This window comes from Salmo salar, chromosome ssa12 (genome assembly GCF_905237065.1).
Source record: "Salmo salar chromosome ssa12, Ssal_v3.1, whole genome shotgun sequence".
NCBI lineage: Eukaryota > Metazoa > Chordata > Actinopteri > Salmoniformes > Salmonidae > Salmo > Salmo salar.
In genome coordinates this window covers 55,235,373-55,257,954 of record NC_059453.1, presented here as the reverse complement: position 1 = coordinate 55,257,954, position 22,582 = coordinate 55,235,373, and the positions used below count along the sequence as shown (strand labels likewise).

The 22,582-nt window shown below is 47.1% G+C and overlaps 1 protein-coding gene across 22 annotated transcripts in view; it reads right to left on the bottom strand.

Moving 5' to 3' along the window:
• nfasca (neurofascin homolog (chicken) a) overlaps positions 1-22,582 on the bottom strand; it is a 152,075-nt gene that overhangs the window by 71,814 nt on the left and 57,679 nt on the right. For 5 of the 22 annotated variants that reach the window (XM_014131782.2, XM_014131793.2, XM_014131788.2 and 2 more), the window contains exons 1-2: positions 21,163-21,514; positions 3,697-3,755 (exon numbers count right to left, since the gene is read on the bottom strand). The gene's annotated coding sequence lies outside the window, so the exon portion shown is untranslated. Of the gene's footprint in view, positions 1-3,696; positions 3,756-20,978; positions 21,003-21,162; positions 21,516-22,582 lie in introns of those variants that run through there. The other 17 variants (XR_006758023.1, XR_006758024.1, XM_014131791.2 and 14 more) reach the window with 6 other exon arrangements.

Sequence of the window (22,582 nt, the reverse complement as noted above, 5' to 3'; positions counted from 1 at the left end):
TGTTGGGTGGAGACGGGAACTAAGTCCCGGCTGCAGGAAAGAAGGTGAGCGAGGACAGCAGGCTCAGTCCGGGCACAGCATGGGCGCAGCGAGGTAGGTGGGTGTGAGTTGCTATCTGATTTGCTGATAAGCTAGTATATGTGTAGCTGCAGATTCTGTTCATGTGTAAACTCCATTGTGTGTATGTCTGTGCTCTTCAGTGTGTGTGAGTTCCGTAGTTTGCAAATGTGTGTGTGTGTGTGCATTTGTGTGTGTGTGTGTGACTGCGTCCACATGTGTGTGTGTGTGTGTGGGCTCAGTAAAAAGGTGTTGAAAGCGGATTTGAATATTCACCATGAACATTATAACATATACAGATAACAACATTAACCAAAGTATTAAAATTACGACAATTAGCATCAATTAAGCGGAAAACTAGCATGCTAAATTACACTATTATGCAGAATTACTATCTAAATTATGCACATGTTCTTCCATTATTTAAAAAAGGCAATTTCTTAAAATAAACCCTATGTCACTTATCCCCATTGAAATAATACACTTTATAATTCATAAGTACAACTGTTTAAAATAAGCTTCTACCGTAAAGTATATTCAGGGGATATTCAGTTTAGATTTCTTAGTTTTCTAATCATTTCCTTGGTAGGAGGACTTGGTGTGATTTATTTGAAAGGATTCTACAGCTATTTCTGCCTTTCATATTTTGTGTGACACTGGTTACGGCATACATTTTATAAATATTTGATGTGTTGAGACTATCTGTCCAAATGGATCCATGTCCCATCAACTGCTCTTAGAGACTGCATCCCAAATGGCACCTGATTCCCTATACAGTGGACTACTTTTGACCGGAGACTTCTGTTCCCAGGTCAAAAGTAGTGCACCACATAGGGAATAGGTTGCCATTTGGGATGTGCAGCCTTTGTCTCCATTTATTTATATACAGAGCATTTACCAGTCCCAGGCAAATACACTATATATACAAAAGTATGTGGACACCCCTTAAAATTAGTGGATTAGGCAATTTCAGCCACACCCGTTGCTGACAGGTGCATAAAATCGAGCACACAGCCATGCAATCTCCATAGACAAACATTGACAGAAAAATGGTCTTCCTGAAGAGCTCAGTTGCTTTCAACGTGGCAACAAGTCAGTTCGTCAAATTTCTGCCCTGCTAGAGCTACCCCGGTCTACTGTAAGTGCTGTTGTTGGGAAGCTTCATGAAAGCTTCATGAAATGGGTTTCCATGGCCGAGCAGCCGCACACAAGCCTATGATCACCATGAGCAATGCCAAGCATCGGCTGGAGTGGTGTAAAGCTCGCCGCCATTGGACTCTGGAGCAGTGGCAACGCGTTCTCTGGACTGATGAATCACGATTCACCATCTGTCAGTCCAACGGACTAATCTGGGTTTGGCGGATGCTAGGCGAACGCTACCTGCCCGAATGCATAGTGCCAACTGTAAAGTTGGTGGAGGAGGAATAATGGTCTGCGGCTGTTCTTAATGGTTCGGGCTAGGCCCCTTAGTTCCAGTGAAGGGAAATCTTAACGCTACAGCGTACAATGACATTCTAGACAATTATGTGCTTCCAACTTTGTGGCAACAGTTTGGAGAAGGCCCTTTTCCGGTTTCAGCATGACAATGCCCAGTGTGGAAGATCTTGACTGGCCTGCACAGAGCCTGACCTCAACCCCATCGAAAACCTTTGGGATGAATTGGAACGCTGACTGTGTGCCTGACCTCACTAATGCTCTTGTGGCTGAATGGAAGCAAGTCCCCGCAGCAATGTTCCAACATATAATGGAAAGCCTTCCCAGAAGAGTGAAGGCTGTTATAGCAGCAAAGGGGGCACAACCTCCATATTGTCCACGATTTTGAAATGTGATGTTCGACAAGCAGGTGTCCACATACGTTTGGTCATGTAGTGTATGTTTTCCACCCTCCGTTGCTGTTGCTCTACCCGTGTCATTGCTACCTAATCTGGTTGTGTGACGGTAATGGGTTGTTCCATTATGCCATTCTGAGGGTACGTGATGAAGGCTAATGGAGCTCTTGTGGGATAATGGACCTCAGAGACAGGGCTGAGTAGGTGAAATTAATAAGCTTTGGTGTAGTGGAGGGGGTGTGTGTGTGTGTGTGTGTGTGTGTGCGTGCCTGAGAGTGCGAAGTGCCAGTGTGTGCCTAATGCACCTAAAGCCCCCCCCTCCCACCATCCCCAATTAGCTATTCCAACCCCCTATTACACAGGCTAACAGATTGGAATAGCAGGTAGTGCAGTTAAACTTGCTATCTCTCTGTCTCTGCTGGCATGTAGTCTCTCTGTGTTAGAGAACCTCTTCTACCCTTCATAACCTGGTGCAGGTGTGCATTAGCAGCTGGAGTGATCTCGCCCGGTAGAGCTATTTCAGTTTATGGTGGCATGCAATTTATCTGTGACACTCTGCTTCGTTAGAACACAGAAGAGTGTTTTGGAGAGGACATTTTCCCCCTGAGAGCTAAAGTAAGAAGGCCCATCTGTGGATGGGTAATACATGACATCTAGACTGTAGACTGTATCCAAGACTATGAGTGCTGATCTAGTGCTTTGACTATAGAATGGAAACAAGTGGATGTGTATGACTGAGGGTGTGTGTGTGTGTTCCTGTGCTGGGGGATTATTATCGCATGTCAGAAGGGGGTTAATGACGCACAGCCCACAACAACATGGCAGTGTGAGGGTAAACCCTGGTACCCAAGGCCCTCTCTCTCTCTCTCTCTCTCTCTCTCTCTCTCTCTCTCTCTCTCTCTCTCTCTCTCTCTCTCTCAATTTCGCTTTCCCCCTCTCTCTCTGCCTTTCTATTTATCCCCCCCTCTCTCCATCTCTTTTTCTCTCTATCTCTCTGCCCTGGTCTGTCTCTTTCAGACAGTGGCAGTGCCCTAGGCATTGACACACTAACTACCCCTGCCTCCCTCCCTTCTCCCCCAGTCAGGCCAGAGGCAGCGTTCCCTGTTCCAGCTCTAAAAATACCCCAGTACCCATCACACACAATTACCCTCAGCCCCCCAAACCACCCCATTCCACCCCACTACACAGTCACACAGTAAAGACGGGTCTCAGACACACATCCCTCCAATCCTACACTTTTACATCCCCCCCCCCCCAAAAAAAAAAAAAATTGTCTGAATTGAAACACTCGGTTGCTCCTTTCACCTTACCAGCTCCTCAGCTGTCACAGTACAGACACACACACACACACACACACACACACACACACACACACACACACACACACACACACACACACACACACACACACACACACACACACACACACACACACACACACACACACACACACACACACACACACACACACACACACACACACACACACACACACACACGTGAAAGCACACACAGTTGGATTGAGGTGAAGCAGACAACAATAGCAGACAGACAGACAGACAGACAGACAGACAGACAGACAGACAGACAGACAGACAGACAGACAGACAGACAGACAGACAGACAGACAGACAGACAGACAGACAGACAGACAGACAGGCCTGTCAGGGTCGTATCAGTCTGAGGGAGAGAGACAAGGTCTGGACAAAGACCAGTGAACATCAAGACACTCGCATGCATGAATGCACACGCACGCATGCATGCACGCACACAGACAGACACAGACAGACACAATGCTTCTGAGACTTACGTCAATGTGTCGACGAAACCCTCTGTGTCCTCGCTGATTAAAACGCTAACTGCTCAGACCTGTAAAGGGAGAGAGAGAGAAAAAATACACATTTAGATGATTCATGTGGAAAATCAGTGGAAAACGAGGAGTCTCAGAAGCTCAGTACCAAAAAACCCTCTCTTTCTATTCAGATCTGATGCTTCACTTATCCCTTTGTTTGCCTCAACGCAGGAAGACAGTAAGGGAGTAGAGGAATACCTCACAAACACTACACACCTCGGACTGTGTGTGTGTGTCGATACAGTGTGTGTGTGCATGCTTGTGCATCTGACACAGAGCCAAACACACTCGTCTCATGCCACTGTTGTTTCATGGAGTGTTTTTAAAGAACTGTGTTGTCTGTGAGCCAGGCAGCCATGGCCCCAGGTTTACAGCCATGGCCCCAGGTTTACAGCCATGGCCCCAGGTTTACAGCCATGGTCCCAGGTTTACAGCCGTGGTCCCAGGTTTACAGCATGCTCACCACGGGAGAAAAAACTGGAAAAGAGAGAGTGGAGCAGCAGAGCACACAGACCGGGAAGATGTAAAAGACTAGAAGATCTCATCCCTCTTTTTTTCTCTTGCCTTTACTGCTGTTTAAGCACAGACAGCCCTGAGGAGAGAACACTGAGTATACCGCATAGAACTCCCACGGGAGACACACACACGCACACACACACACGCACACACATTACACAAATAAATACAAACTTACACACACATACACACACTAACATGCACATGCATGCACGCACAGACAAAAGATGCCATGCGTTGACAAAATGCCTTGTCTGCAAGGGCCATGGTATACACACACAGGGCCCCGCCCCCACACACACTTCAGCAATCATTGAATGAATCTTTATAAGGGCTAAAGAACACTGTTGTAACAATGACATAACACACGTCAAAAAAGTGAACGTGTTTTTTTTAAAGTCATCGTTATGACACCGAGTTCATGTGGAACTCCGTTATTTGAGGCCGTATCAGAGTCGATTGAGCAGCTGGGCGACTAGGGCAGTGGTTTTCTAGGTTAAGTGCCCAACATGGCTGAAGGGCAGAACAGCAGTGCCCTAGATGGGTAGTGAGTGTGCTGTACTGAGCAAGCCTGCAGTAGTAGTGTAGCATTAGGGCATAACACAACACTTCCCTAGTCACTCTGCCTCCCGGCTACACTGCTAGCTAACAGGGTCATAGCTAGTCACTGTGGATGGCATGGCACACAGAACTGTGTGTGTGTGTGTGTGTGTGTGTGTGTGTGTGTGTGTGTGTGTGTGTGTGTGTGTGTGTGTGTGTGTGTGTGTGTGTGTGTGTGTGTGTGTGTGTGTGTGTGTGTGTCTGTTCATTCCCAAGTTGCTTAGGATTTGTATAATGTACTACAGTGTTGAGCAACTTACTCAGGATTTATGACCTTTGACTTGAGAGGTTAGTAAGAGTTTGACTTAATGGACCCATTCATCTGTTTGTTCAGTGTGTGTGTGTGTGTGTGTGCATGCGTGTGTGGCTACGGGGACTTTACTGACATCCTACTCCTGCACTGTTTTTACTGAGGAACACACACGAGCTATACGTGACCGGAGATCAGTCTAACAGGCCAGGGGATAGCTGCGCGATGAATGACATCCCTCTCCACTTCCAGCCATCCATCCTGTCGTCCGTCCATCCTCTGCCGCTCATCACTCTTCCGCCCCACCTCCCTCGACCGTCCGACCTTCATAAAAAGTCCAGCCCCCCTTCCCTCCTCCCCACTCAGGTCTCAGGGAGTGTGTCATTCACGTGGCCCCTGACACAACCCTCATACGTCTAGGACTTCCACACTGAGTGTCTGAATGACATACATTTTCACATGTAGACTATGACCAGAGAGCAAAACCATGACCATTTATATTGAAGGGCATCAATGGGAAAATCTGATTTTTAAATGATTATGCACCAGAGCTTAGTCTCCATAGTGTTTTAACCAGAAAACCAATTCCTTTCGCCGTGATCACGGTAAAAAAAAAGGATTTTCCTAATTAACCCGTAATAAAAACTAAAAACAACGAATCAACCACAGTCATCTTCAGTGAACTTTTAATGTGCAATTATGAAGCTTAATAAGTCAAACTAACACCGTGTAGGGAAGTGTGACACACAGTCTAAGATGATAGATTGAACCAGGAGCTTACTCAGAAGTCTGTAATCACTAGGCTGTGCTGTATTAAATCACACCCCAGGGGTCAACCAGCAAAGCCTGCAAAGGAACCCCCGTAATGGTGTGTGTGTGTGTGTGTGTGTGTTAGTCAGGCACCATAGGGCCATGCCATGAAGAGAATGGAGTGGGGCAGTTAGACACAGACAGAGGGGAATACATGTTTATTGTCCTCCATGTATTCACATTTACCATCCACCAGGGACTCCTACCAAGAGTTACAGGGACATGAAAAAACACTCGCAGCCAGTTAAGCATGAGCAACACACACTGTGTGGAGTCTGTGTGGAGACGGGACCGCTACTGTTGTCGAAAAACCTAGACACAAACCCTATAGCCACGACCACCCAAACACCTTGGCTGAGTAGTGTCTGTCTCTCTGTGTGTGTGTGTGTGTGTGTGTGTGTGTGTGTGTGTGTGTGTGTGTGTGTGTGTGTGTGTGTGTGTGTGTGTGTGTGTGTGTGTGTGTGTGTGTGTGTGTGTGTGTGTGTGTGTGTGATAGACAAGGAGATGGCGGTCCAGTCTATCACCTGCTATTCCCTTATGTTTGTGTCTCTCACTATCCAACACCCATACCCTTTTCCAGTGTAGGGAGAGTGGGTGAGAGGACGTGTTTGAGTGTGCTCTCTCATCCCTCGCTATTGGCCTCCTGGCCTAACCTTTGACCCTGTCCATTACCAGTGGTCTTTGGACAGCGCAGACACATCCCCTCCAATAAACACACACACACACACACACTTGCAGGGAAGGTGTGGCCGTGAAAGCTGAGCCACAAGTCAGAGGTCACACAGTAATGAGTCAGGCATCAAACATTCTACCTCAATGACATCATACTCCTGTTACCATAGTGATGGTTTTAAGCGGAGCCTATAGGGCAGCATGCGTTTATACCTGTATGTGTTTCTATGCGCGCGTCTCTAGTATCTTGCTCTCCTTGGCTACAGCAAGATCCAGCTACCAAAGAGCACAGCACCAAGTCCGACTGCAAACTGAGCAGTAGTGACCCGAGGGAAGGTAAGATGGAGGGGATGGACGACAGAGAAGATGAAGGAAGGGGAGGATAAACAAGCGGTTGCCAAGCACAGGGTGTGTGGATGTCATGCTTGGCAGGAGCGCTGGTACTTTGTTGCAGAATGACCTAGTTTTAATGGAGGAGAGGATGAGGGGAGAGAAGAAGAGGGGAGGGGATAGGGGGAGGGGAGGGAGGAAAGGAGAGAGAAGGGACATGTCGAGGATGAGGACAGGGGGGAGAGAGGAAAGAGGAAAAGGAGGAGACGAGAGAGATGATGAGAGGAAGAGAGAGAGACAGAAAACGTAAGACAGGAAAGGATGGTTTACCGCAACAACAACAAAGTGTACATTCATTGTAAGTTTCTGGTTAATGACTAATATGTGATGCCAATGTAAGGAACAGAGAAAATTCAGGAGGAGGAACAGACAGATGGAGATAGGAGGAAGGACAAAATGATGTGTGTTTGTGTGTGCGTGGACAGTATGTGTCTGTATATCTGTGTGTGTGTGTGTGTGTGTGTCTCTCTCTCTCTCTCCAGCCCTGAGGGGGACATGAGGAAGCATCAAGTCGCTCCATCCCAGATAAATCAATCACAGGGTTCCTGGAGTGATGCAAGCTAAAGCACTTCCTGTGTCCAACTGCCCGGGCTTTATGAGCCTCGTTAATAAATGATGACTGGGCCGCCTGCGGCGACACACACACAGTAACACACACACGGGCGTTAAATCTATTTCAACCTGGCAGCCGAACCAAGCTGCAACAGCATGGTGCCTTAATCAGAAGGGCTGGACCAGATATCATGTGTGTCTTTGGGAAAATACACAAGTCTGGGTTCAGTGAAGGATGTGTAATACAAACCTTGGAAAGAGGAGGATTTGGTCTCTGAAATGTGATCTACATCACTGTAACACGGTTGGCAGAGACAGCATAGAAGAACTCCCATCTCTTTGCTTCGCCCTGTCAACTTCTGCCCATCACACAAATGTGGAGGGAAGAAGGAGAGAGAGTGAGGGAGAGGGCTAGAAAGAAAGTAGGATAAGTGGAGATAGAGACAGCCACAGATAGGGGAAGCTGGGCGGGCAGAGAAAATGAGACAGAGAGAGAGAGAGAGAGAGAGAGAGAGAGAGGGGTAGAGCGAGAGAAAGCAATGGAGGAAGAGAGAGAGAGACGGAGGGAGGGAGAGAGAGAGAGACGGAGGACAGAAAGACAGAGAGGTGAGTGACTAGGCTCCATGATTCCACCAGATGCGGAGATGTAGTCTAAAGAAGGAACCATGAGGTCTCTCCTCCAGGCGTGTGTAAGATCTGGGTCGGAGTGTTCACACACACACACACACACACACACACACACACACACACACACACACACACACACACACACACACACACACACACACACACACACACACACACACACACACACACAGCAGCCTAACGAATGCTCTACTAGCATACATTGAAATGAATGAATGAACATATGAATGAATGATGAATGAACAGGGGCCTTTTTACCCGCATTGTCCTTCTGCACTCGTGAATAGCTCGTGTAAAGTCACAGGCCCATGATTTATTAACTCACGGCTTTTAACAGTAATCACAACTAGGTTAAGAAAACTAGGGTAATACTTACACGCACTTTAACACTCTTGAGTTACTCTGAATTTGAACTTGGAGACACGTGAGGCTAAATCGAAATCTTATGCATAAAGACATTGACGTAGAGAAAAAACTGCTCCCCGAGCAAATCACTGTTTCCCAAATGGTATCTCGGTACGCTGGATGCACTGGTGTGTAGTGGCAGAGTTCTCCTGTGTAGTGGCTTAGATATACAGTATTCTTCATCTACTGGGTCATGACTGAAAGCCTCAGAACCACTGGTATGACTGACAAATAACTGTATAACCACTGACAAATAACTAACTAACGTGATAACCATGGGTATAACTGACAACTGACAGTGGCCTGGCGGCTAGCATTATGTAATGGCATAGAATAACAGACAAGCTAACTTAAAGTAAAATGATCACTTGGCGTGAAGATATTTGACTCGACTTGACTCACTTGACCTGGGAAGCTAACACACACACACACACACACACACACACACACACACACACACTTTAAGGGATATGCTAAGTGACAGACAGTTGTTCTGTCTACTTCTGCTACATGACTTGACAAACATCTCCAATCTCTAAAATATTAAAGACTCCCCTCCACCCTTCTATCGCCCCCCTAACCCAGACCCCTCTCACCTTTAGCATGAAGCGCATGTGTGTTATGAAGCAATTATGCATACATAACAGACACAAAGACAAAGGACAAGAAATTCACAAAGTCACGCAAGCACATATTCACTCGAGAGGACAACCTTGCATGCAAATGAAGACATAAGCAGCCACTTACACAAAGGACATGATGCCCCTTTATTCAACCCATTATAAACTGGCAGACAAGCCTGGGCATCACTAGGATGAAACCTGAGAGAAATAGAGAGAAAGAGAAATCGAGAGAGAGAGTGGCCCTGGGTGCTCCTTTCTAACACTTCAGTCATGGTGAGATGTCATCCCTCTACATGAAAACACTATTCATAAACCTGTCAGACACAATAGAAACAGAGATGGAGTCAAGACCAGAAAATCAGAGACCCAGAACCAAAACACAACCCAGACAATACCAGTTTAAGAACCTAGACCGAAGCCCTCGAGACCCAGACAATACCAGTTTAAGAACCTAGACCGAAGCCCTCGAGACCCAGACAATACCAGTTTAAGAACCGAGACCGAAGCTCTCGAGACCCAGACAATACCAGTTTAAGAACCGAGACCGAAGCTCTCGAGACCCAGACAATACCAGTTTAAGAACCTAGACCGAAGCCCTCGAGACCCAGACAATACCTGTTTAAGAACCTAGACCGAAGCCCTCGAGACCCAGACAATACCAGTTTAAGAACCTAGACCGAAGCCCTCGAGACCCAGACAATACCAGTTTAAGAACCTAGACCGAAGCCCTCGAGACCACCCAGACCACATCTGTAGTCTCAAGACATGCACACACACCAAGACCATGAGATTGAGACTTCCATCTTTGCTATGGGAGGCACTTCCGCTTTCAGAGAAACCAGCTCTGGAAGACCCATACTACTGAGTGAGGTAGAGACTGGTTTAGTAAAGTCTACAAGAGAGGAGGTCCACAGCTCTATACTGACCAAGCAACAGAGGGTTGAAGGTTATGGATCTCTGCTATGTAAACACAGATGATTAGAGCTGAAGTGTGTGTGTGCGCGCGTGTTCAAAAGGGCTAGCTGAAAAACAAAGGCATGGCTCGATTCTGGAAACCAAATAAATTTGAGGGGTTTGTCTGGCCCCTGTCTGACTCTGTCTCCCTCGCTCTCTTTAAATAACCTCTCCCTTTTCTGCCTCTGCCTCTCACTCTCTACTTTATCCTCTCCTCTTTATCTCTCCTCTCTGCTCACCCTGTCCCTCAGTCTCTCTTTAAATAACCTCTCCCTTTTCTGCCTCTCACTCTCTACTTTAACCTCTCCTCTTTATCTCTGCTCTCTGCTCACCCTGTCCCTCAGTCTCTCTTTCGTTCTATTCCTTACGCACTCCTTCTTTCCACATCTCCCTCCTTTCCACCTTCTCCCTGTCTCTCCATCTTTCTCTTCACCCACTTCCCCACCATACTCTCATTTATCCCCCCTCTCTCGCTTATCCCAACTCGCTCCATCTCTCCCTAGCAGAAATGGAAAAACAGCACACCAGCTCATTATCACATCTGGGTCTCACTTCCTCCTCCCCTCTCCTCCCCCTTCCTCACCCCCAGTCCCACTTCATCCAATAGAGAGAGACCTGGTCGCCAAGGCTCCTTAGCAACAAACCCACCAAGGGGAGGCTAACCCCAGCGGGAGTGTGCTGCTGGAGGTGTGTTCCCCATTATCAAACCCCTGCATCTCAGTCACGTACGTGTGTGTGTGTGTGTGTGTGTGTGTGTGTGTGTGTGTGTATGTGCGGGCGGGCGTACGTACGTACGCTCGTTTGTGTATGTGTGTGTACGTGCGTGCGCGTGGTACAGAGAGAACCTCACCTGCCCTTGACTCAGAGACAAGGTACACAAAACAAAGATTGCCTCCAGTCATGTCTGGTTGCCGGGGTTACGACTGAGGAAAGATCCAACATCTAGCAAAACATTTCCTTTATCTCTCAGACAGACAAAATCCCCTGCCCGAAACAGTCAATATACAGCATTTTACTGACTAAAACCAGGCAGAGAAAACAACACTGATAAACGTAATCTACAGATTTACAGTCAGCCATGCTCTTCAGTGTGTTGGTCACGCATAATGAATGAATATCTACACACAGGGCCATGTCATGCAAAGTGCAGAGTTTTTCTTTCTTAATGAACACACTTATACTGTAGTTGTATATCCAGCAGCTGCTCTAAGCTAACTGACTGATGTCTATGTCCTTTGTCTTACAGTTATTGTTTGGGATGAGAATGATACTTTAGGCTATGGCCACACAGAATAGGCCAGTCATGAATCAGTAATGAACCTCCCTCTGAGGCTCTGCTCCATTTGATGGGATCATAGAGTATGTAAAACACACACTTAGAGGGACCACAGAGTATGTAACACACACACACTGAGAGGGACCATAGAGTATGTAACACACACACACTTAGAGGGACCATAGAGTATGTAACACACATACTTAGAGGGACCATAGAGTATGTAACACACACACTTAGAGGGACCATAGAGTATGTAACACACATACTTAGAGGGACCATAGAGTATGTAACACACACACTTAGAGGGACCATAGAGTACGTAACACACACACATAAAGGGACCATAGAGTATGAAACACACACACTTAGAGGGACCATAGAGTACGTAACACACACACATAAAGGGACCATAGAGTATGAAACACACACACTTAGAGGGACCATAGAGTACGTAACACACACACATAGAGGGACCATAGAGTATGAAACACACACACTTAGAGGGACCCTAGAGTATGTAACACACAAAGCGAGACCAGTGTGTGTGTGTGTGTGTCTGTGTGTGTGTGTGTGTGTGTGTGTGTGTGTGTGTGTGTGTGTGTGTGTGTGTGTGTGTGTGTGTGTGTGTGTGTATGCATGCGCATGTGTGTGCATGTATGTGTGTGGGCATGGCTGTGAGGCCTAATTTACCAGTGTGGGCCCATCTGCCTGGGGTTACCGTGGTGATTAAAGCCATTCTGGAGTGGCTGGTGAGTTCTGCAGTTTTACCTCCTCCTGGGACCTCCTCCCTCTCTCCATCTCTTTCTCTCTCTCTCCTTCTCCCTCTCTCTCCATCTCATCCTTCTACAAAATGCCGTTTTTCAGATGTAATTTGGTTAATTCTGGTGAGAGCATGGTGGTTGTTGAGTTGTCCTACGTTACATCCTCTTGGGACAGACACATACTGTAGACAGACTCATCCCCCACTCCCGCTCCATCTCCTTCCCAAATGTACCCTCCATTTCTTCTCCTCTTCCTCTGTCTCTTTCTCTGTTGTTTATCTATTTCCAAGTCAGATTTACTGTCTGTTTTTCCCTCTCTCCAGGGCTCTCTCTCTCTCTTCCCCTCCTCTCTCTGTGATAACAGACCGGGATTAGAGAGGAGAGAGAGAAGTGATAGAGGGAGGTGTGATTAGAACCCCCAGGGACTACAGTGCTAAAATGACTGACAGCAGTGTGTGTGTGTGTGTGTGTGTGTGTGTGTGTGTGTGTGTGTGTGTGTGTGTGTGTGTGTGTGTGTGCATGTGATTATGTTCATCTGCGATGGTTCTGAAGTGGTTAAAAGGTGTGATTTAGAGTGCATGTGTGTGCGTGGTCTGTGCGAAACAAAAAGAGTGAGCGTGTGTACGTGTGTCCATCACAGGAGGTTGGTGGCACCTTAAAGGACGGGCTTGTGGTAACGGCTGGAGTGGAATCAGTGAAGGGTATCAAATACATCAAACACATGGTTTCCGTGCGTTTTGATGCCATTCCATTCGCTCCGTTCCAGCCATTATTATGAGCCGTCCTCCCCTCAGTAGCCTCCTGTGTGTGTGTGTGTGTGTGTGTGTGTGTGTGTGTGTGTGTGTGTGTGTGTGTGTGTGTGTGTGTGTGTGTGTGTGTGTGTGTGTGTGTGTGTGTGTGTATGTATGCGTGTGTGTGTGGATGTATGTATGTATGTATGCGTGTGTGTGTGTGTATATGTGTGTGTGTCTGTGTGTGTGTGTGTGTGTGTGTGTGTGTGTGTGTGTGTGTGTGTGTGTGTGTGTGTGTGTGTGTGTGTGTGTGTGTGTGTGTGCGTGCGTGCGTGCGTGTGTGTGAGTGCCTGTGTGTAGGTGCCTGTGTGAGTGTCCATGTGTGTGTGGTTAAAAATAGGGTGAGCGGTTTTGAAGCTGCTGACAAATCCATTAATTAAAGGCTCAGAAATCTATCAGCGGAATAACAACAAGCACCAGAACCTCCTCCTACCCCCTTATTCTCCCCTCACCAAACCCCAAGGCACACTCACCACTCCTCCCCCGGAGATAATTAAGGCCACTAGGCACATCTCTCCTCTACTAGATAGACGGCTCATGTGCCACAATGCTGCCCATGGTGTCACAGAAGCAATGCGTTATGGCAAAGAAGAGCCCTCTATCCAACTCTATTCCGCACACTGCCTTTCACTCACAGCACACCATCATCAGCACACACACACACAACCAGCCAGTAAAGTCGAATAAGATAAAGTGGGATGAGGTAGTGATGATGTCATTAAGAGACCAGGAAGTACTTATGTATTTATGGAGCCACCAATTCCAGTAATTGTAATCAGTTCCGTTCACTGAGTGTTCTGTTAGACTCTGAGTGTTGATGTACTAGGAGAGCCCTGTATAGAGAACACAATAGAGAGTAAGTCTGAGCATGCGTCCCCCTACCCTATTCTCTATATAACACAGTACTTTTGACCAGAGACCTATGGGCTACTTATGAAAGTAGTGCACTATATAGGGAATAGGTTGCCATTGGGCTCTGGTCAAAAGTAGTGCACTATGTAGGGAATAGGGTGCCATTTGGGACACGTACTCTGAGTCTGCCACTAAAGCACTGTCTATGAGCAGGCTTTTGTTCTAGCTGAGGAGGGAGGACTGGCTGGGGTAAATGTGATTACTTCTGTTGACGCTGCTTTTCTGCAGACCAGACAACAGATGACTGACACCAAAGCCAATCAAATCCTGAGTCCAAGCCTGAAGCCACTGACTGTGTCATTGAGCGAAAGGGAAAAGTACACTGGGACATATTAAATAAGATAACATCAAATAAACTTTATTGTCCCCGAACGGTAATTCGTCTTGGACAGATTTCACCAATATACATTAGAATGTATGTGTCTGAAGCGTTATTGCCTTTGGATAAACTGTTGTGGAAATATAACACAGTTTATGAAGTAACTCAATCTGCTGTAGCATAACCGCAGGGAAGATGTCATGTAAACTGGTTACCAGACATTCTGACTGTAGCCTTTTAATGGAAATTCACACCATCTAACGCAGGGTTGAGTCAAGACCAAATGTCAAATGCTAAAATACTACAGTATCTGTGTACATACAGTGCATTCGGAAAGTATTCAGACCCGCTTGGAGTTTGGCAAAAGGCACTTAAAGGACTCTCAGACCATGAGAAACAAGAGTCTCTCATCTGATGAAACCAAGATTGAACTCTTTGGCCTGACAGCCAAGCATTAAGTCTGGAAGAAACCTGGTACCATCCCTTAGTTGAAGCATGATGATGGCAGCATCATGCTGTGGGGATGTTTTTCAGAGGCAAGGACTGGGAGACTAGTCAGGATCGAGGGAAAGATGAACGGAGCAATGTACAGCGAGCTCTTTCATGAAAGCCTGCTTCAGAGTGCTCAGGACCTCAGACTGGAGTGAAGGTTCACCTTCCAACAGGACAATGACCCCAAGCACACAGTCAAGACAACGCAGGAGTGGCTACAGGACAAGTCTCTGAATGTCCTTGAGTGGCCCAACCAGAGCCCGGACTTGATCCCGATCTAACATCTCTGGAGAGACCTGAAAATAGCTGTTCAGCAACGCTCCCCATCCAACTTGACAGAGCTTGAGAGGATCTGCAGAGAAGAATGGGAGAAGTTCCGAAAACAGGTGTGCCAGGCTTGTAGCCTCATATGCAAGAAGACTCAGAGCTGTAATTGCTGCCAAAGGTGCTTCGACAAAGTACTGAGTAAAGGGTCTGAATACTTATGTAAATGTGATATTTTAAATGTATTATACATTTGCAAAAATTTCTAAAAATCTGTTTTTGCTTTGTCATCATGGGGTACTGTGTGTAGATTGATGAGGAAAAAACAATTTAATCAATTTCAGAACAAGGCTGTAACGTAACAAAATGTGGAAAAAGTCAATGGGTCTAAATACTATCAAAATGCACTAAAAAACCTTTTACTTATTTTAAAACATTTACTTTGTATTCAAAAAGAGAATTTCTCACAGACAATGGTAGGCTATATTTCCTTTACTCCAACTGCTACAGACATCAGCATTACTCCCAAAGTTATTCATTATCCGCAGGCTCATTCGACCCTGCCAGGTCCACAGCTCCAGAGACCCAGCCGAATCCTGGCAGTACGGTGTGTGTGTGTGTGTGTGTGTGTGTGTGTGTGTGTGTGTGTGTGTGTGTGTGTGTGTGTGTGTGTGTGTGTGTGTGTGTGTGCGTGCGCGTGTGTGCGTGTCTCCTGATGCCGGGAGGAGGGGGCTGCTACAGTTAGTCAGGGGGACGGCTGGGAATAATATATGCGCATTCTGATGAGCTGCTCTTTCTTAACGCTAACAGTCTGTTTGACTTCAATATCATCTTAAGACTTAAGTCTCCCTCCGTCCTAACAGACAGAGAAGCTAAACGTTGGCTGTGGTTCCTCTCAGACAAAGACATTAACAGGCGACCGCTACGAAAAGCCTTCATTATGGTCACCATGTCACAGTCATTAGCATAATTAAGATTAGTACCATAGGAGTACTCTAGTAGCATCAGTCTCGGAGACCAATCTACAGTATTTTCTTTACCTCAACAGTAAACTCATAAAGCGTCCTGTCTCAGCCTCAGACGTTTGGTGGAGAAGAGAGGGAGAGGGGATGAGAAATGAACAGAAGAGAGGGAGAGGGGATGAGAAATGAACAGAAGAGAGGGAGAGGGGATGAGAAATGAACAGAAGAGAGGGAGAGGGGATGAGAAATGAACAGAAGAGAGGGAGAGGCGTGTGGAGGGGAGGGGTGTTGGTATATTGTGATATTTAGCAAAGCAGTATTTGTGTCATGACAAGTTAGCACACACACACAGACAGACAGACAGACAGACAGACAGACAGACAGACAGACAGACAGACAGACAGACAGACAGACAGACAGACAGACAGACAGACAGACAGACAGACAGACAGACAGACAGGCAGGCAGGCAGGCAGGCAGGCAGGCAGGCAGGCAGGCAGGCAGAAGTGTAACCTTAACGAACCCCACAGTATACATCATTTTATTAACCTTAAAACATAACAATCTCTCTCTTTGTGCCAGAAAGAGAAAGAGAGAGAGAGACAGAGAGAGACAGGAATAGAGAGAGAGACAGAGAGCGAGAGGGGGGAGAGAGAGACAGAGAAAGAGAGAGTGACAGAGAGAAAGAGGGAGAGAGCCTTACAGTAGAGATTACAATCCACGACAAACACACACACACACACACACACACACACACACACACACACACACACACACACACAAAAACACACAAACACACAAACACACACACACACACACACACATCTGGACAGTCAGTGAAGCTATGTAGGTTATCACCATGCTGCCTGGGGCTTTTAGCAGGTGTGTTACAGTAGACTACGCTATGGAGTGTAAATGTTTGATAGTGCGTCTTACAGTAGCAGCCGTACACCAGGGGGCTTTGAGTATAAATAACACAAACATACACAACATATGGACAACACACACACACACACAGACTGAGTAATGTAGGTTAAGCACTTGGCTCACAGGCACAACAGATGCATCCCATGGGAACAGAAGACTGACTTCCTGTTCTCCTCATTCATCCCCTTCTCCTATCCTCTCCTCCTCAATTCCTCCTTTCATCTTTTCTGTTACTGTTGGTTACCTGGCTGTACCAGGGGGTTGCCAGGTAATGAGAGTTACCTTCCTGTGTTCCCCGGTGACACACACAACAGTTCTCTAGAACATTCACTAAGGAACATTCCCTAAGGAACATTCACTAAGGAACATTCACTGCAACTCAGAAGCTGGCGGTCAGTTAAAGCTCTCTCTCGCTGGCTTTTCCTCTGACTGGCCTTTTTGTTGCATATGTTTTTTTTTTATTCTGCTGATGGGTTTATCAGACAACACACACACACACACACACACACAAAGCGACCAGCGTGATGGGACGGAAACGCTTAGCGGGTGTTGTGACACAAACACACGCGGTGAAAAGCTTAACTTTTTATGACAGAAGACGAGCGTTGTCAGCGGCAAAAATCTGTTATGTAAAAAACTGGGGTTAGAATGGCAGGGATGGAGAGGGGAGGGAGGGATGAGGAGAGGGGGTAAACAAAACAAGGAGAGGGATATGTGGCGAGGGTGATAAAATAAAGGGTTAGAGGAGGCAATTGAGAGAGAGAGAGAGAGAGAGAGAGAGAGAGAGAGAGAGAAAGACGTGAACTCTCACACAGACATATAAACACATGAACAAAACATGCCTACAATATTCTGTGGCCCTGCAATACACCATATCACTGTGACAAATGGTGAGTCCCAGTATACCTCAGACACTATGCATACTGGACTGACATCTACGGTCTCTTTCCCCTGTCTATTGAAGAGAAAAATGGCCAGTCCTATAGTGAGAATATGTTTGCATCTGCCCCCAAGGGTAGTTGAGATGGGGGGGATGGAGGAATGGAGAGAAGGGTGAGCAGAGAAAGGGGGGGGTGAGGTTGATTTGAAGGCTCCAGTCCAAATATTAACAGTGAAAGGCCGTCTGGATCCATTAGGCCTCTCCCCTCCTCTCTCTATCTCTCTCTCTCGCTGGCTACATTAACCTCTTCCTCCTACTGCCTAGGAACAAAGGATGAGGCTCTCTGTCTCTTTCTCTCCCCTCTCTTTATCTCCCCCTCTCTCCCCCTCTCTCTCTCCACTCTCTCTCACCCCTCTCTCTCTCCCCTCTCTTTCTCTCTCTCCCCTCTCTTTCTCTCTCTCCCCCTCTCTCTCTCTCTCCCCCTCTCTCTCTCTCTCCCCCTCTCTCTCTCCCCCTCTCTCCCCTCCCTCTCCCCATCTCTCTCTCTCCACTCTCTCTCTCTCCACTCTCTCTCCCTCCACTCTCTCCTGTCTCTTTCTCTCCCCGTCTGTCTCTCTCTCTACTCTCTCTCCTCTCTCTTTCTCTCCCCTCCCTCTCCCCGTCTGTCTCTCTCTCTACTCTCTCTCCTCTCTCTTTCTCTCCCCTCCCTCTCCCCGTCTGTCTCTCTCTCTACTCTCTCTCCTCTCTCTTTCTCTCCCCTCCCTCTCCCCGTCTGTCTCTCTCTCCACTCTCTCTCCCCCCTTCTCTCTCCCCCCTCTCTTTCTCTCCCCTCTCTCTCTCCACTCTCTCTCTCCCTCACTTTCACACTGTGTACCATAGGCTGACCCGCTACTCCCAATGTACGCAATAACCCTCCACACACACACAGTGTCTAAGAACCCCACTGTAACACAATAACGCTCACTTACACAAGCACACACACTCACACACGGACAGGCAGAGAGACACACACACTACCCCATTGTGCAGTGCACACACAACCCTCTACCATGTCAGTCCTAAACCTGACCCAGCCATGCTCTTGTTTTTGCGTGTTACTTGATGAATTGGAAAACATAGGACAGGGAACCCTGTGATTGTGAATGATTCCAAAGCCGGATTGAAATTGTCAGTTGCCAGCGTTTGTTCATGATTGTGGTGGAGGTATCAGCACTCCATGTGCAACGTCCACCCTACCTTGGAGTAACGTCATTATTGAGTTTGATGGACAGACAAGTATGGCCATTAGTATATGCATACAAATGTGAGCACACAAATGTGTATGTAGGTATGTCTGCTTGATTATGCACAAGTGTGTGTGTGTCTGTTTTTGTGTGTGTGTCTGTTTTTGTGTGTGTGTGTGTCTGTTTTCGTGTGTGTGTGTCTGTTTTCGTGTGTGTGTTTGTTTTCATGTGTGTGTGTGTGTGTGTGTGTGTGTGTGTGTGTGTGTGTGTGTGTGTGTCTGTTTCCGTGTGTCTGTTTCCGTGCGTCTGTTTCCGTGCGTCTGTTTCCGTGCGTCTGTTTCCGTGTGTCTGTTTCCGTGTGTCTGTTTCCGTGTGTCTGTTTCCGTGCGTCTGTTTCCGTGTGTCTGTTTCCGTGTGTCTGTTTCCGTGTGTCTGTTTCCGTGTGTCTGTTTCCGTGTGTCTGTTTCCGTGTGTGTCTGTTTTCTGGTGTGTGTTAACTTGCTGATGGATTCTTGTCTCTTCCAATGTGTGTCTGACTAACGGTCAGCTAAGGAGAGTTCTGACGCAAAGAACTCTCATCTGTCTGACAACAGCTCAAAGCTGGGACACCGCTGACATCACAGAACACACACACACACCAAGACAGCAGCATCACCATATTACCAAACACACTGGGAGAGACAAGAAGCCATAGGCAGATTACTGTAACACACACACACACACACACACACACACACACACACACACACACACACACACACACACACAGAAACACACACTCATGTGCACACACATGCAGGGGAGTGGTATGACAATGGCATCACCAGGTTTCTAACAGAGGCAGATGGAGTAGCCATAGACAGTGCACACCGATCACAGGGGGCTGCTGAGGGGAGGACGGCTCATAATAATGGCTGGAACAAAGTGAATGGAATGGCATCAAACACGGAAACCATGTATTTGATCAGTTCGATACCATTCCATTTAACCATTCCATGTACTCTGTTCCAGCCATTACTATGAGCCCGTCCTCCCCAATTGAGGTGCCACCAACCTCCTGTCACACAGACACGCCAGACCAGGCAACACACAATCACTCAGTACAGACAGACAAAGTATGAATGACCGTTGTTAGAGAGACAGAGTATGACGGGTAACGGGCAGCAGCGACATATACACTAGACTGATATGGTTGATCGAGGCAGCATGTAGCCTGTGGTCCCAAAGACATGATCGATAACAGCAATCAAACCGTGTCAGACAGACCGATCAGTGCGTGCGGCAGTATTGACACGGCACACACTGTTATTCTTCATTTTAAATAGCGCATGGGTCATGGGTGAATGTCCTTTCTAGAAAAAAGAATCGCACACCTATGAAGGCGAGGTGCTGGCTAGCGGAGTAGAAAACTAGAAAATAAGGGAAAGCCGCACACTCTAAGAGCTCAGATGCAAAAATGTAATAACCTAATAAGCAACGTTTCGACAGCAAAGCTGTCTTCATCAGGGTATCAATGAATGTCCTTTCAATGAATGTCCTTTCTACCTCACAAAGCTTAGAACACAGCGGAACATCCTTCTAACAACAGAGCACCAGACAAATCTGAGAAGGCAGTAATTAGACATGCACCTGGGCTACTTCAATGATTTGATGATTGGTTAGGCTCCATTCCGGTTCGTAAAAATGAAACAACTTGCTTTCGTTAAAGACAAACACCACAGGACAAAATGGAACCATGTATGACAACAACAACAACAACAACAAAAAACGTTGTCAGCGTTCCTCAAAAGAGGATTGTAAGGATTTTTCATGACCATGAACGAAAACATTATTGTATGATAATATCCCAAATTGTTAAAAAAAAATAACAGCCTTTTTTTCCCCCGCCAAAGCACGGTAGAGTGAACACGCATAACCACGATATGGAAATATGAATGAAACGTCCATATGCAAACACACACATACACAGCGGCAATATGAGAGCTCTGCAAATGAGAGCACACACACACTTACCATCTCTATGACAGCCTTTGAAACACACATAGTGGAGCACCCTAACAAAAGCATCTTTCTGCCGGGCACAGACAGCACAGACAGCACACACACACACACACACACACACACACACACACACACACACACACACACACACACACACACACACACACACACACATCTCTGAAGAGAGACAGATTACCGATCAGTGGAGGGTTCCTGATCAGGTGAAATTGTGCTCCCCTAGAGAATAATGCTTCCCCATCACAGGAAGTCCTAGTCTGGTCCTCTGGGCTTAGTGTTATGTCACGAAACGTCCCCCCTGGTACATCCAGATCCAGGAAATAAAACCGACTGACAGATTGTCCTCCAGTCACACACACAGGAAGAAACAGAACACAGGGCAAGTTAATTTGATAACGTTATAGAAAGAGTGATGCCTCCTCTCTCTTTCACACTCTATTTTCTCTCTCTCTCTCTCTCTCTCTCTCTGTGTCTGTCTCTGTCCTCGCTCTGGTTCGTTCCACATCCACACAAACATCCTCACAAACACAGATCCTCCATCTGCTGCCGTCCCCTTGCCTTCTCCCTGCCCACCTCATGAATTATTCATTAGCCCCTCCCCCCACTTGCTCGGAAACACACGCGTGCACAATCGTTCACACACACACACTCACACACCACACACACACACATAGAAAGAGACAGACAAACACACGCACACACATTGACACAAACTCACACATGTGCATGCACTATCACACAGACACACAGCCAAAACCAGTCAAAGACACAAAAATGCATCTACACACAAGCACGCTCAAGCACACACATGCATATATAGACGAAGACATAAAAGCGCAAACACACACGTCATCCATGCGTGAACACACATGCAGAACACACTCGCACATATAATACACAGTCAATCGTGCATGAACACACACACACACATCACGAACAAACACACACACACACACACACACACACACACCCAGGCTCGTCCATGAGTACTGCTCTGAGGCGTAGCTGGCGATGTAGCCCACCGAGGTAGACCCTCAGCTGGGGAGGATTACGTGGTTCTTATGGTCGACCCTGCCACGGCTGGACGTGGGGTCAGGCAGGCCAGAGATAGAGGGAGCATGTGATGTGCGTTTCTCAGGAGAGAGTGTGTGTACACGTGCGGGGTCCTGGGTGCGTGCGTGTGGAGAGGGTGCAGTTAGGGCGAAGAATGTGTGTGTTTGGGTATTCTGTTGTGTGAGGGGGTGGGGGTTATCTAAGCATAGAGGCTGTAGGGGCATCTTAAATATCACCAACAGGGTCTTGAGTAGGCTGGGGGTCACAGAGGAGCAGCAAGAGGAGAGGGGGACATGGAGGGGGGTGTAAAGAAAGCAATAGTGTGTTGTTTAATCAGATTGGCGGGTGAAGAAGATCGGGGGGGGGGTGTAGAAATCCCCCTGTGGTGTCTGGGTTTGACCTCCTCACCTCACGTCTGTCTACCGCTCGCTCAGCCCATCCTCACCCAATCAACCGCTCCGAAACACCCTTACCCAACCAATCAATAACCCCCACCCCACCAGTAACACACTAAGTCGCTAACCTAACAACAGCCCACCTCCAAC